Source organism: Lampetra fluviatilis, chromosome 69, assembly GCF_964198595.1.
Source record: "Lampetra fluviatilis chromosome 69, kcLamFluv1.1, whole genome shotgun sequence".
Taxonomy (NCBI): Eukaryota; Metazoa; Chordata; class Hyperoartia; order Petromyzontiformes; family Petromyzontidae; genus Lampetra; species Lampetra fluviatilis.
Genome location: NC_136343.1, coordinates 1,269,475 through 1,279,709, shown reverse-complemented (window position 1 = coordinate 1,279,709; position 10,235 = coordinate 1,269,475).

The following is a 10,235-nucleotide window of genomic DNA, read 5'->3' as shown; positions in this document are numbered from 1 at the left end:
TGTCTGCGTAAAGTTCAGCACTACACATTGAAAACGAATTTCTTTAGAACTGATGGTTGGTGCTGTTTATTGTGTTGTTATCACTCCGCACATCCGATTAGCACGGTTGGCTATGTACGGTGCGAAATAAGTTCAACATATATACAATAAATCTGAATCAGCATCTTTATTTATACTGGAGGAATCCAATGAGTCATGAAGCTCTTTTTCAAAGATGTCCAGTAGGGGTGGGTCAAAAATGGACAATAATAAACAGAGTACAAACAGTCGATAGGGGTGTAAAATATAGGAAAAGTGTGCAAATCACTGAAACTAGATAAATACTAATTAAACAAAGTAAATAACTACAATTTTCAATCGTATATTACTTCCTACTGATTTTTCAACACTAAATGCAAGCGTGGGCAACGCACCAACACAACAACAGCCCCAGATCACACTAAGACAACACGGCAGTCCCTGAACACAACTGCACATGAATATTGAACTATTGATACATGGGTAAGGATCAAAGTTCCAATCACATTTGCTAACGAGGCTGTGTACAGCATGAATCTTCTGATTCAGTACATTTATTGAAGGAAGATTTATGATGTTAAGGAAACAAGGTTGTTCCAAAACATTGGTGCTGCAACGGCAAAGTCTTTGTCACCCATTCCAATTCTCGTTGTTGGGATAGTTCACATGCAATTAGATGGACGTCTTAGGTTTCTTTGGTTTGACAGTGGGGTTTATGATTTAGCTAATTATAGCACAGGTTTGCAATTAGAGTTTTATGGATGAACAGGGCCCAATGTGGATTTCGTTTTGCATCAAGTGGTGTGAGATTGGATTTGAAGTCGAAGTCACATTAGTGGGTGCTGTATGGTACATCCAATACAAATCGAAGATCAGAATGATGAATGGGGTTTAATCTGTTAAGTGTTAGATTAGTAGCTGATTTGTACGTAGCGTCACAGTAGCCACCATGCCTTGTGGAACGATCTTTGTTATTTTTTTTTATTTGTGGACGAGATGTTATCCGATGTACCTTTTTGATAACGTTCTGAGATGTATCTCTTAAACCATTTTATAGTACTGTCTGACAATTATAGTTGTGAGTATAATATCATGGTCAAGAGTTTCAAGAAGGCTTTTGACGAGGCAATGAATAGTCCACGGCAGTAGCGGCCTTCATGCAGGTTACTGAAAATATTTTAATAGATCCATAATAGCTGTGGTGGTGCAGTAAGGTGCAATCCATTTAGTACGTACGCATGGAGGGGGGAGGGGGGGTTAACCCAAATGCGTACACTTGCATATTGGGGGGTTTACTGACAATGTACGTATGCATAGAACACGAGGGGGGGGTGAAGCCTTGATAATAATTTGTCTACATTGGCCTTCAAATGAGCCACGGTTCAGTTTCTTCAGCTATCAGACAAGTACTACCGGGAGAAGTAGGACTGTGGGAGAGGTGTCACTTGTATGCCACCGTACCCCTGACTGCTCGCTATCACGCAGCTCAGTAGTGAGTCTGACATAGTCTGGCGGCCTGCCCCATGGATGACACATCCTTCAATCTGGCCTCACTGCAGACTGCTGCTGGCTCACACTACTGAGTCTTCTGACAGCGAGGACAATCAAAAGCTGGATGATGATGATGTCAGCGAGGCTGGGGATATTGAGACGGCGGCCCAGCAGACTGCAGCTGACGCTGCTGTGCTTCAGCCTGACATGGCGCGTGTTGACGAAATTTCTATAATACGTCACCTGTTCGACTGGGTTCAGTCGGCGTTTGAATCTAGCGGACACTAGACACACTTTTTAAAGGTACGCAACTTAATTCTTTAATGCAGCCGGCGGTGGACTGTTTGCTTAAACACGTTTATGTTATTAATCCTTGATCGTTTGTACGTGGATTAAATATCGGCCGTTCTATAGGATTCGGGGGGGGGGGTGCGTCAAGCATACTTACGCAGGTGGGAGGGGGGGGTTAAAGTACGCTTGCGTACAGGGAGGGGGGGGGGGTCAGGTTTTGACAGATTTTTGCGTACGTACTAAATGGATGGCCCCTAATCCTCATGGAAACCAGACTGTTTACCGTGCGTGAGATTGTGAATTTTAGGTCGCCGTCTATTCGTGATTGAAGTTTTTTTTTCCAAACATTTTAGTAACTGTTGAAAGAATATAGATTGGTCTACAATTATTCTTACGTCCGCCCTAACAAAACTGCCCACACGCATTCTTGGTTCTTTCAGTAAAGTCACGTAGAAGGGAAACAATGAAATACTAAAAATATAAATAATACAATTCTCACGACGTTTCGACTGCAACACAAGTGTAATAAACCACTGCGAGGAAATTTGGAACTTGTGTCTTCTTTATTATTTATTCATTCCTTCACAGCTGGACAGCTCCGCGCTCTTCACTCTGACACGGTTAGATGTTGTCACTCGCACCAGCTCGCTCACCCCCTCTCCCGCGCGCCGGTGACAGGCGGCTCGCAAGGAGGAAGCCTCCGGCCCGCCACGTGGCCGCTGGCGTTCCGGATGCGCGAGACGTGGTCCCGCTCTCTGACTCGACACACTGACCTCGAGCTCTTTCCGGCTTTCTCTTATATCCCTGACCTACGTCACCAAGCGCCGCCTACAGTCACGCCCCCTCACGACCCTTCTAGATGGTTACTCCCCAGAGCCATTAAGCTCCGCCCTTAACTTCGGCTCATCCCTTTGATTGGTTGATGGCCCAGGCAGCGGAGCCTTTCCCACTGATCGGCGATCGTCAGTGAACTCTCGTATTACACAAGCAATCGTCATCAGGTGTGAAAAACACAGCAATAAAATTTGAAAAAAGTGACGTTTTTTTTCTTAACGTTCGCACCACGGACAGCGACTTTGGCAGTTTTTCAGATGGACAAGTCCATCTATGTTCGGAAAAGAGGAGGGGGGAGAGGAAGTGAATGGAATGCGATCTGAAAGTCACCATAAGCGTGAATACAATCAATTAAGACCCAAAATGGTTTTATCAAATCCTTCCAATGATTGCTAAGCCAGAATCCATATTTTCGGTTGAAATTGTCTCTGTTTTTTTTATATGTGGATAGCCTCATGAACAAATCTCTCATGGTAGCTAGATCGCTTGCAGAGAACCTTTGTCTTTGAGAAGTCAATGTCATGTGAGCCCACTGAATTATAACAGTGATCTGCCAAGGCTGAGGTGTTGGTCCTACCGTGTTTTAAGTCTGCTTTGTGTTCACGGATATGGTCCGATACATGTCGTTTGGTTTCTCCAATGTAACTACTACCACAGAGGCAACTCGGTTTGTAGACGAAAAAGATGGCAAGCTACCTTTTTTGGATGTCCTAATAAAAAAGAGACCTGATGGTTCAATGAGCCACTATGTCTACAGGAAAGCTACCCATACGGACGCTTACCTGAAACCGGATTCCCACCACCATCCATCCCAGAAGAATTCCCTCATCAAGACTCTGCACCATAGAGTCCAATGCATCTCTGACCATAAACACATTGCCAGTGAACTCCAGCACGTACACCAAACTCTTAAGGCTAATGGTTACTCAGACTACACAATCCGCAAAGCCATCACTCTAGCCATGAAGGACGCTCTTGTGGAGTGATTCAAAACTATCACCTTACCCTACATTGTAGAAGATGCAGCCTGATGCCACGTGGAAGTCTGCCCCTTGCCTGGAGAGGGCCATCTTCTGAAGTGTTGCAGAAAGCATAATTCTGGGTCTGCACGAAGCCTGCTGAGCCCGGAGTTGCCGATAAGCAATGGTCGGGAGAGTAATAGTGACAGTTTTAACGTGGTCAAATATTGTGGAGTCAGAGAAAAACACAAACAAAGGGGCGAGTTTAAAAACATCTTTAATCTACGATGCACGTGGGCGCACATTAGACATGCCGCTCGAACTGTTTGAATTGGCTGGCGCGATGCTGCTGCTACCGATATCTCTTATCAGATAATCAATCAAAAAAGTTATTAAATTATTTTAATTCGTTTAATCATTTTACCTTCTATTAGTTGACTTTCTTATTTTCATATCATTGAGTATCGTTGTTTTGTGTTTCACTGCCGTAGTTATCACCTTTTACGATGCATTGCCTGGCCTTGCAGCCTGCAGCTACCATCACCTCTTCTGGCCTACATGTACTACTACACATTAAACTCATACACGCGAACTTACACATGTTTACATACTATACAGTGCTACATGTGTAATAATACTCTTGGAGAAGACTTGTGGAATCGGTCCTTTTATTTATTCCAGTTCACAAGTACTCCCCGCTGCTGGCAGGCAACGGGAAGTGGGCAGACAGACCACAAGAGACGTACCGCCACGTGGCACTCGGAGCCCCGCTCGCGCGTGGCCCCTCTCTTTCTTCGTTCTTCGTCTGACCACGTGTCGTTCATCTCTCCCCTTATTTAATGCCTGGGTCACGTGGTACGCTCCAGCCAATCCTTAGTAGCCTGCGCCGAATCTTCTAGATTCCCCATCAACTCCCGGGACCATGCCCCTGACTTGTCTTCCCATTGGCTGAGGCCAAAACCAGCAGAACCAATCACCCTAGCTGGCACCCCTCGATCACGCCAAGGCCATGCTCCCAGGCTCTCCCCCCATTGGCTGTAAAGCAGGATAGGCAGAGCCGATCACCACGTGAGCCGGACATAGGCTCTTATTACATCACCCCCCCCCCCCCCTCCCCGGTTTAAAAGTCAGCCGTCTCGGCTGGGAAAAGGGTGACAAGCCGATCCAATAAAGTTGATTATTAGGGCGTCCAAGACGCATTAACAAGTAAAGGGGTGAAACAGGCGTCTATGCGCCGAAAAAAAACCAAAATAAAAATCACCCATGAACAACAGACACACATTAGGGCGCCCCTGTAGCGCGGTAACAACAGGGAAAGGACTGCAAGGCAATCAATGCTATCGAAACAGAAGAGATTTCGACCGCGTACGCGACGCAGGACCCTCTTCACTTCCTGCGCATGGTCGCCTTGCCGCCGGATCTGCAGGAGGTGGTTGGCGTGGAGAAGAAGAAGAATGTTCGGTTTCGGTCGTATCCGGGGTAGGTCCCGTTGGAGGAGGGACGGCAGGGGTCTCATCATCCCTCAAAACCTGTTCATCTGCGGGGGGCACAACACAGTCCCGCTGGGGATCAACGGGCGAGGCAAGCGGCACATTCGGCACACCAGACCCCGGCAGGTCAACAAGTGGAGATGAGGGGTCGGCACGCGGGTCAACGTAGGGTTTGAATCGCGACGAATGGACGTACCAACGATGTTTTTTGTACCGGACGCAAATACTCTGTGGGTTCCGAATGTCCACCAGCGTCACAGGCCCCCGCCAAGGCCTGTGCAGTTTAGGGGATGTTGCCCACTGGCACCTGAGGGCAGTGGAGCCATGCCAGATCGCCCACCGACCAGGGCATGTGAGTACGCGATCGACGCGCATACCTCTCGTTCCTTACCTGCGTACGGGCCGTCGCACACCTGGCGGCCTCTCGCGTCTCTGTAACCCGTTCAAGCGAGTCCCGTACGTGATCAGGCAAGGAAAGGGACGGTTGTTTACTCGGCGTACCCAGTTGCACATCAATGGGGGGTACATTATCACGGCCATACATCAGGAAAAATGGCGAATATCCCGTGGACGCGTGCGGAACCATGCGGTATGCCGCTAGGACGCCCGGTATGTGCAAGTCCCAATCGGTTTGTTTTTCACTTTCCGTGTGACAAAGCATGGCCGAAAGGGTGCGGTTAAATCGTTCCACCATGCCATCCGTTTGCGGATGGTAAGGTGAAGTGCGCATTTTCTTTGTGCCCAGCGCAAACATCCTTGAGCAATTTGGAGGAGAAGTTACGTCCCTGATCTATGAGCAGCCTTTCGGGTGCTCCTTTTTCCATGACATAACCATTCAAGAAAGCATCAGTGATGGACGCGGCCGTTTGTTCAGGCAGAGACCAGGCCATAGGCCATCGAGAAAAATATTCGACCGCGACCAAAAGGTATTTGTTACCCCTAGCCGATGGATTGAACGGGCCCAGGATGTCCAGAGCAACTAGTTCATTGATACGGGATACCTTAATCGAACGTAGTGGCGGCACATAATGTTGCCGAGGCGGTTTCCTCTTTGCACAATCATGGCATGACCGGACAAAGTCGCTAATGTCTGCCGTCATGCCGGGCCAAAATAAATCTTTCTGCATTGCGGCCAAAGTTTTCTGCAGGAGCAGGTCATGGCGAAGGGATGTAGGCACGACCAGGCGTGATCGGTCAGACAATCCATCGGTACACATCAATAGTCCCGCCCGGCCCCGGAACATCTGCCATTTCCATCCCGCCAGATGAGCCCCTGGTTTCCCGATTAGTTTCCGCAGCGAAGCCAGAAAGGTATCTGCCTCCTTCTCGCGTAGCCACACCGAGTGAGGCAGCCGCAGGGTATCATCAGTGTCTACTGGTACATCCTGGCTGTCCTCGTTCGACATCGCTCCCATAACTGGACAGGGCGAGGTAGGCAGCGCTGCACAGCGGTGCATACCCGTCAGACAGGCGCATGGAGGAATGGGTGGTAACCTGGAGAGCGCGTCCACGTTGGCATGGCGAGCACCCTTGCGGTATGTGATATCGAAGGAAAATTCCTGTAACGATTCCAAGCACCGAGCCAATTGGCCTGATGGTTGGTCCAATTTTAACGAGTATTGCAAAGCCGCGTGATCAGTGCGAACGAGGAATTTCCTTCCATACAGGTACGGCCGGTACTGCCGGACAAAATGTACGATCGCCAAAGGTTCCCGCCTCGTCACGCAATATCGTGTTTTGGCAGGGGATAGAACCCTGCTGCCGTATGCAACCACTCATTCAACTCTGTCCTTACGTTGCGACAAAACGGCCCCGATGCCAATATCGCTAGCATCCGTGTCAAGGATGAACGGCTGGGAAAAGTCTGGGTAGTCGAGCGTATGCGCCGTGGCGAGGTGATCCCGAAGAGAGTGAAAAGAGCGTTCCTCCTCCGGACCCCATTTAAATCTCTGATTGTTCCCCATCAGAACATGCAGTGGTTTAGCCAGTGTCGCGAAGTTCTTAACAAAACGGTGATAGTAGAATGCAAACCCAATAAAGCGCCGAACGTCGCCCACCGAAGTGGGTGTGGGCCACTCTCAGACACATTTCGTTTTCTGAGGGTAAGTGGACACGCCGTCCGAACTGACGATGTGACCCAAGTATCAGGCGGAGCGTTGCAAAAGGTGGCATTTCTTTGGTTTAAATTTTAGGTCAGCCGAACGCATCCTCTGAAAGACAGTCTCCAGGCGTTGGAGGTGTTCCTCGAACGTGCGGCTGAAAACGATATTGTACAAATATATGAGGCATGTTTCCCACTGCAGTCCCGCCAGCACCAGTTCCATCAGGCTTAGGAACGTCACCGGTGACGCATTCAAGCCCATAGGTAAGCGGTTAAACTCAAAGAGGCCTTGTGGCGTGCGGAACGCCGTTTTGGGTTTCGACGCGTCATCGAGGGGAAGCTGCCAAAAGCCCGACGACAGATCGAGGGTGGAGAAGAAATTTGCCCCTGATAGAGCATCCAATGAGTCGTCCATCCGTGGTAAGGGGTATACGTCCGCCACGGATATCTTATTCAACCGCCGGAAATCTACACAAAATCTCGTTCCACCATCCTTTTTCTTAACCAGCACCACCGGCGCGCCCCAAGGACTGTTAGACGGCGAAATAATATCCGCCGCAAACATTTTGTCTACCGCGCCGCGCACGTGTTCCCTTTCAGCAGGGCTCATGCGATGCGGGTGCATACAAATCGGAGGCGTCACACCGGTGTCAATATGGTGCGACAAAAGCGAGGTATGTCCGAGATCCAAATCATTTTTACTGAAAACGTCAGCATACTGTAACAACAATGAAAGCAGAGCAGTCCGTGTTCGACAAAGATAAATTTTCCCCGCACAAATCCACGATCTACCGTTCCTGTGAACGATTGCGTGGCGGTCCATCGGTGGGTGTTTTCGTTGGTGGTTTACCGTCAAAGCTGGTGAAATCGGTAGTGGCGTGAGCCAATACCGATCCAGCCGGAACAACGACCCGGTCCGGGCCACCATTCAACACCTGTATGAACGGGCCTGACCCGGCCGAACGATCGTTTGAGCCGCTACCAGGGAAAAAGATTTAGCCACCGAATTCGACGGGGATAACAAGCACACCCGTCGCACCGTCCTTAGTATGAAAAGGTTTTTGCTAACGCAGCGGAATAAGCATCTGCGAGCCTGACGAAATCTCTACCGTGGCGGCGACCATGGCGTTAACTGCGTTACCCGGGGGCGAACAAGCCAGCAGGGAAGGCAGGAACGACATCCTACATCCCCTTGGCATTTCTAAACAATCTTGGTCGACAAGTATCTTAAGTGGCATGCGGCGCAAGAAATCGGTGCCTAATAGGCATGGGACGGCCAATGAGCGAGAAATTAACACTGGTCCTTTCGCGGTAATATTACCGATAGCAATGCGCACATCGACTTGCCCGAAAATACCCATGCTACCCCCATTTGCAGCTACACACGCGTCATTAACCCGGCGGATTCGTGACGTAGGAATAGACAAGAGATGAAAAATGACATCGGAAATGATGGTGGCAGACGCGCCAGTGTCCACCAAAATACGGACATCGATCCCATCGATGGTACCCCGTACCGTCGATGAGCCCGACGCAGCGCCACAACCCTACGAGCCAATTTTTTCCATTGTGTAGTAGAGCGTGGCAATGACACAGATGTACAACATTTATCATTCAAAGCGCAACTATGTGTGCGAGTGGATGAATGATGTGACAAGACCTGCCCGGTGTCCGATTTGTGCCGACTCGCCCGAGGGTGTCGTGGATCCGCGCCCGGTGGAGGAGATGGAGGTCCACTCGGTGGAAGCGGAGAAGGCAGAGGTCGGCAGCGGCAGTCGCGGGCGAAATGGCCTCGTCGGCCGCACTTGAAACACGTGGCCGTCGTCGGCCGGCGGTCGGTAAAACTCGGCCCCCGTGCGTGGACGGCTCGTGTAGTCACCACGCTGGTCGCGCAGCCGCAGTCTCGGAATCCCGTGCGGAACAGCAGCAGCCAGCACCTCGTCGTCGCCGGAGTCGTCGGAGCAGTGGACGACCCGTCGTGGAGACCACCCCAAGGGTGGACCGTCGATCTCTGGTTTCCCCGTCCACACCGCCATCTGGTCCCAGCGCTTGATGTTAAACTTAGCGTCCAGGCAGCGCGCCACCCAACGCGATGTGAGCGGTTTGTGGCCGCATACCGGCAGCGAAATGTTGAGCTCCTGGGACAGCTCCAGCATACGGGAAAGGATGAGAGGATCCAGATGATCGGCCATCGCGTCGGGGTAAGCGGCCATGGCCAGCGCCATCAACGCCCCCCGATAAGCCAAAGGCGACTCCTCCGATCCTCGGCGACGCGACATAAATTTTCTCATAGCTGCTGTCGGCGGGTCGTAGAACTCCGCCATCTCTGCGAAAGCATCACAAAGCGTCTTCTTCTTGGACACCGGGATGAAGCGGAAGACCCTCAGAGAAACATCGTCGAGCAGTGTAGGTAGCGCTTCCAGCGCCTCCGCCTCTGTCCATCGCACGGATCTTAAGGCGACTCGAAGCGCCACGTAAAAGCACTCCAATCGCCCCCGGCGATAAATTCCTTAATCTGTGGAAGGCGATGTCCGCGGTGGCAGGCAGACGCCGCCGGCGTTTCCGATTTCGTTTCCCGCGTTCCACCTGTCGCAGTCAAAATGGCGTCCGGCGGCCGCGTGGTGGCAGCTTCGCACAAAATGGCGCCCAACGGCTCCGGTGCTGCCGCCCCGCCCAAGATGTCGGCCTCTTCCCGCGTGCAGGAGCAATGGTGGACGCAGATTCCTGGGCAGGATCTCGATCCGCGGCGTTAAGCTGGCCTGCTATCTGGCGACCCACGGCTGGTGAGGATGCCACCACTGTCACCAAACTCAGCAGAATTGGGCGTAATGACTCGATCTGCTCCGCCATCAGCCGCCATCCGTCCTTCGCCCCTGAGGTGGTCGTATCTTCACCCTGTCGGCGTTGAGAGGCGTCGAGGAGAGTAGCAGCAGCCGGCGGCAGAGGAGCTGTAGCTCCCAACAGATCATCTTCGTCCGTCTCGACATCTTCCTCCGATGGAGGCTCGGGTGGGTTCTTCTTTCTGAGGTGCTTGGACATCTTGAAGATCGT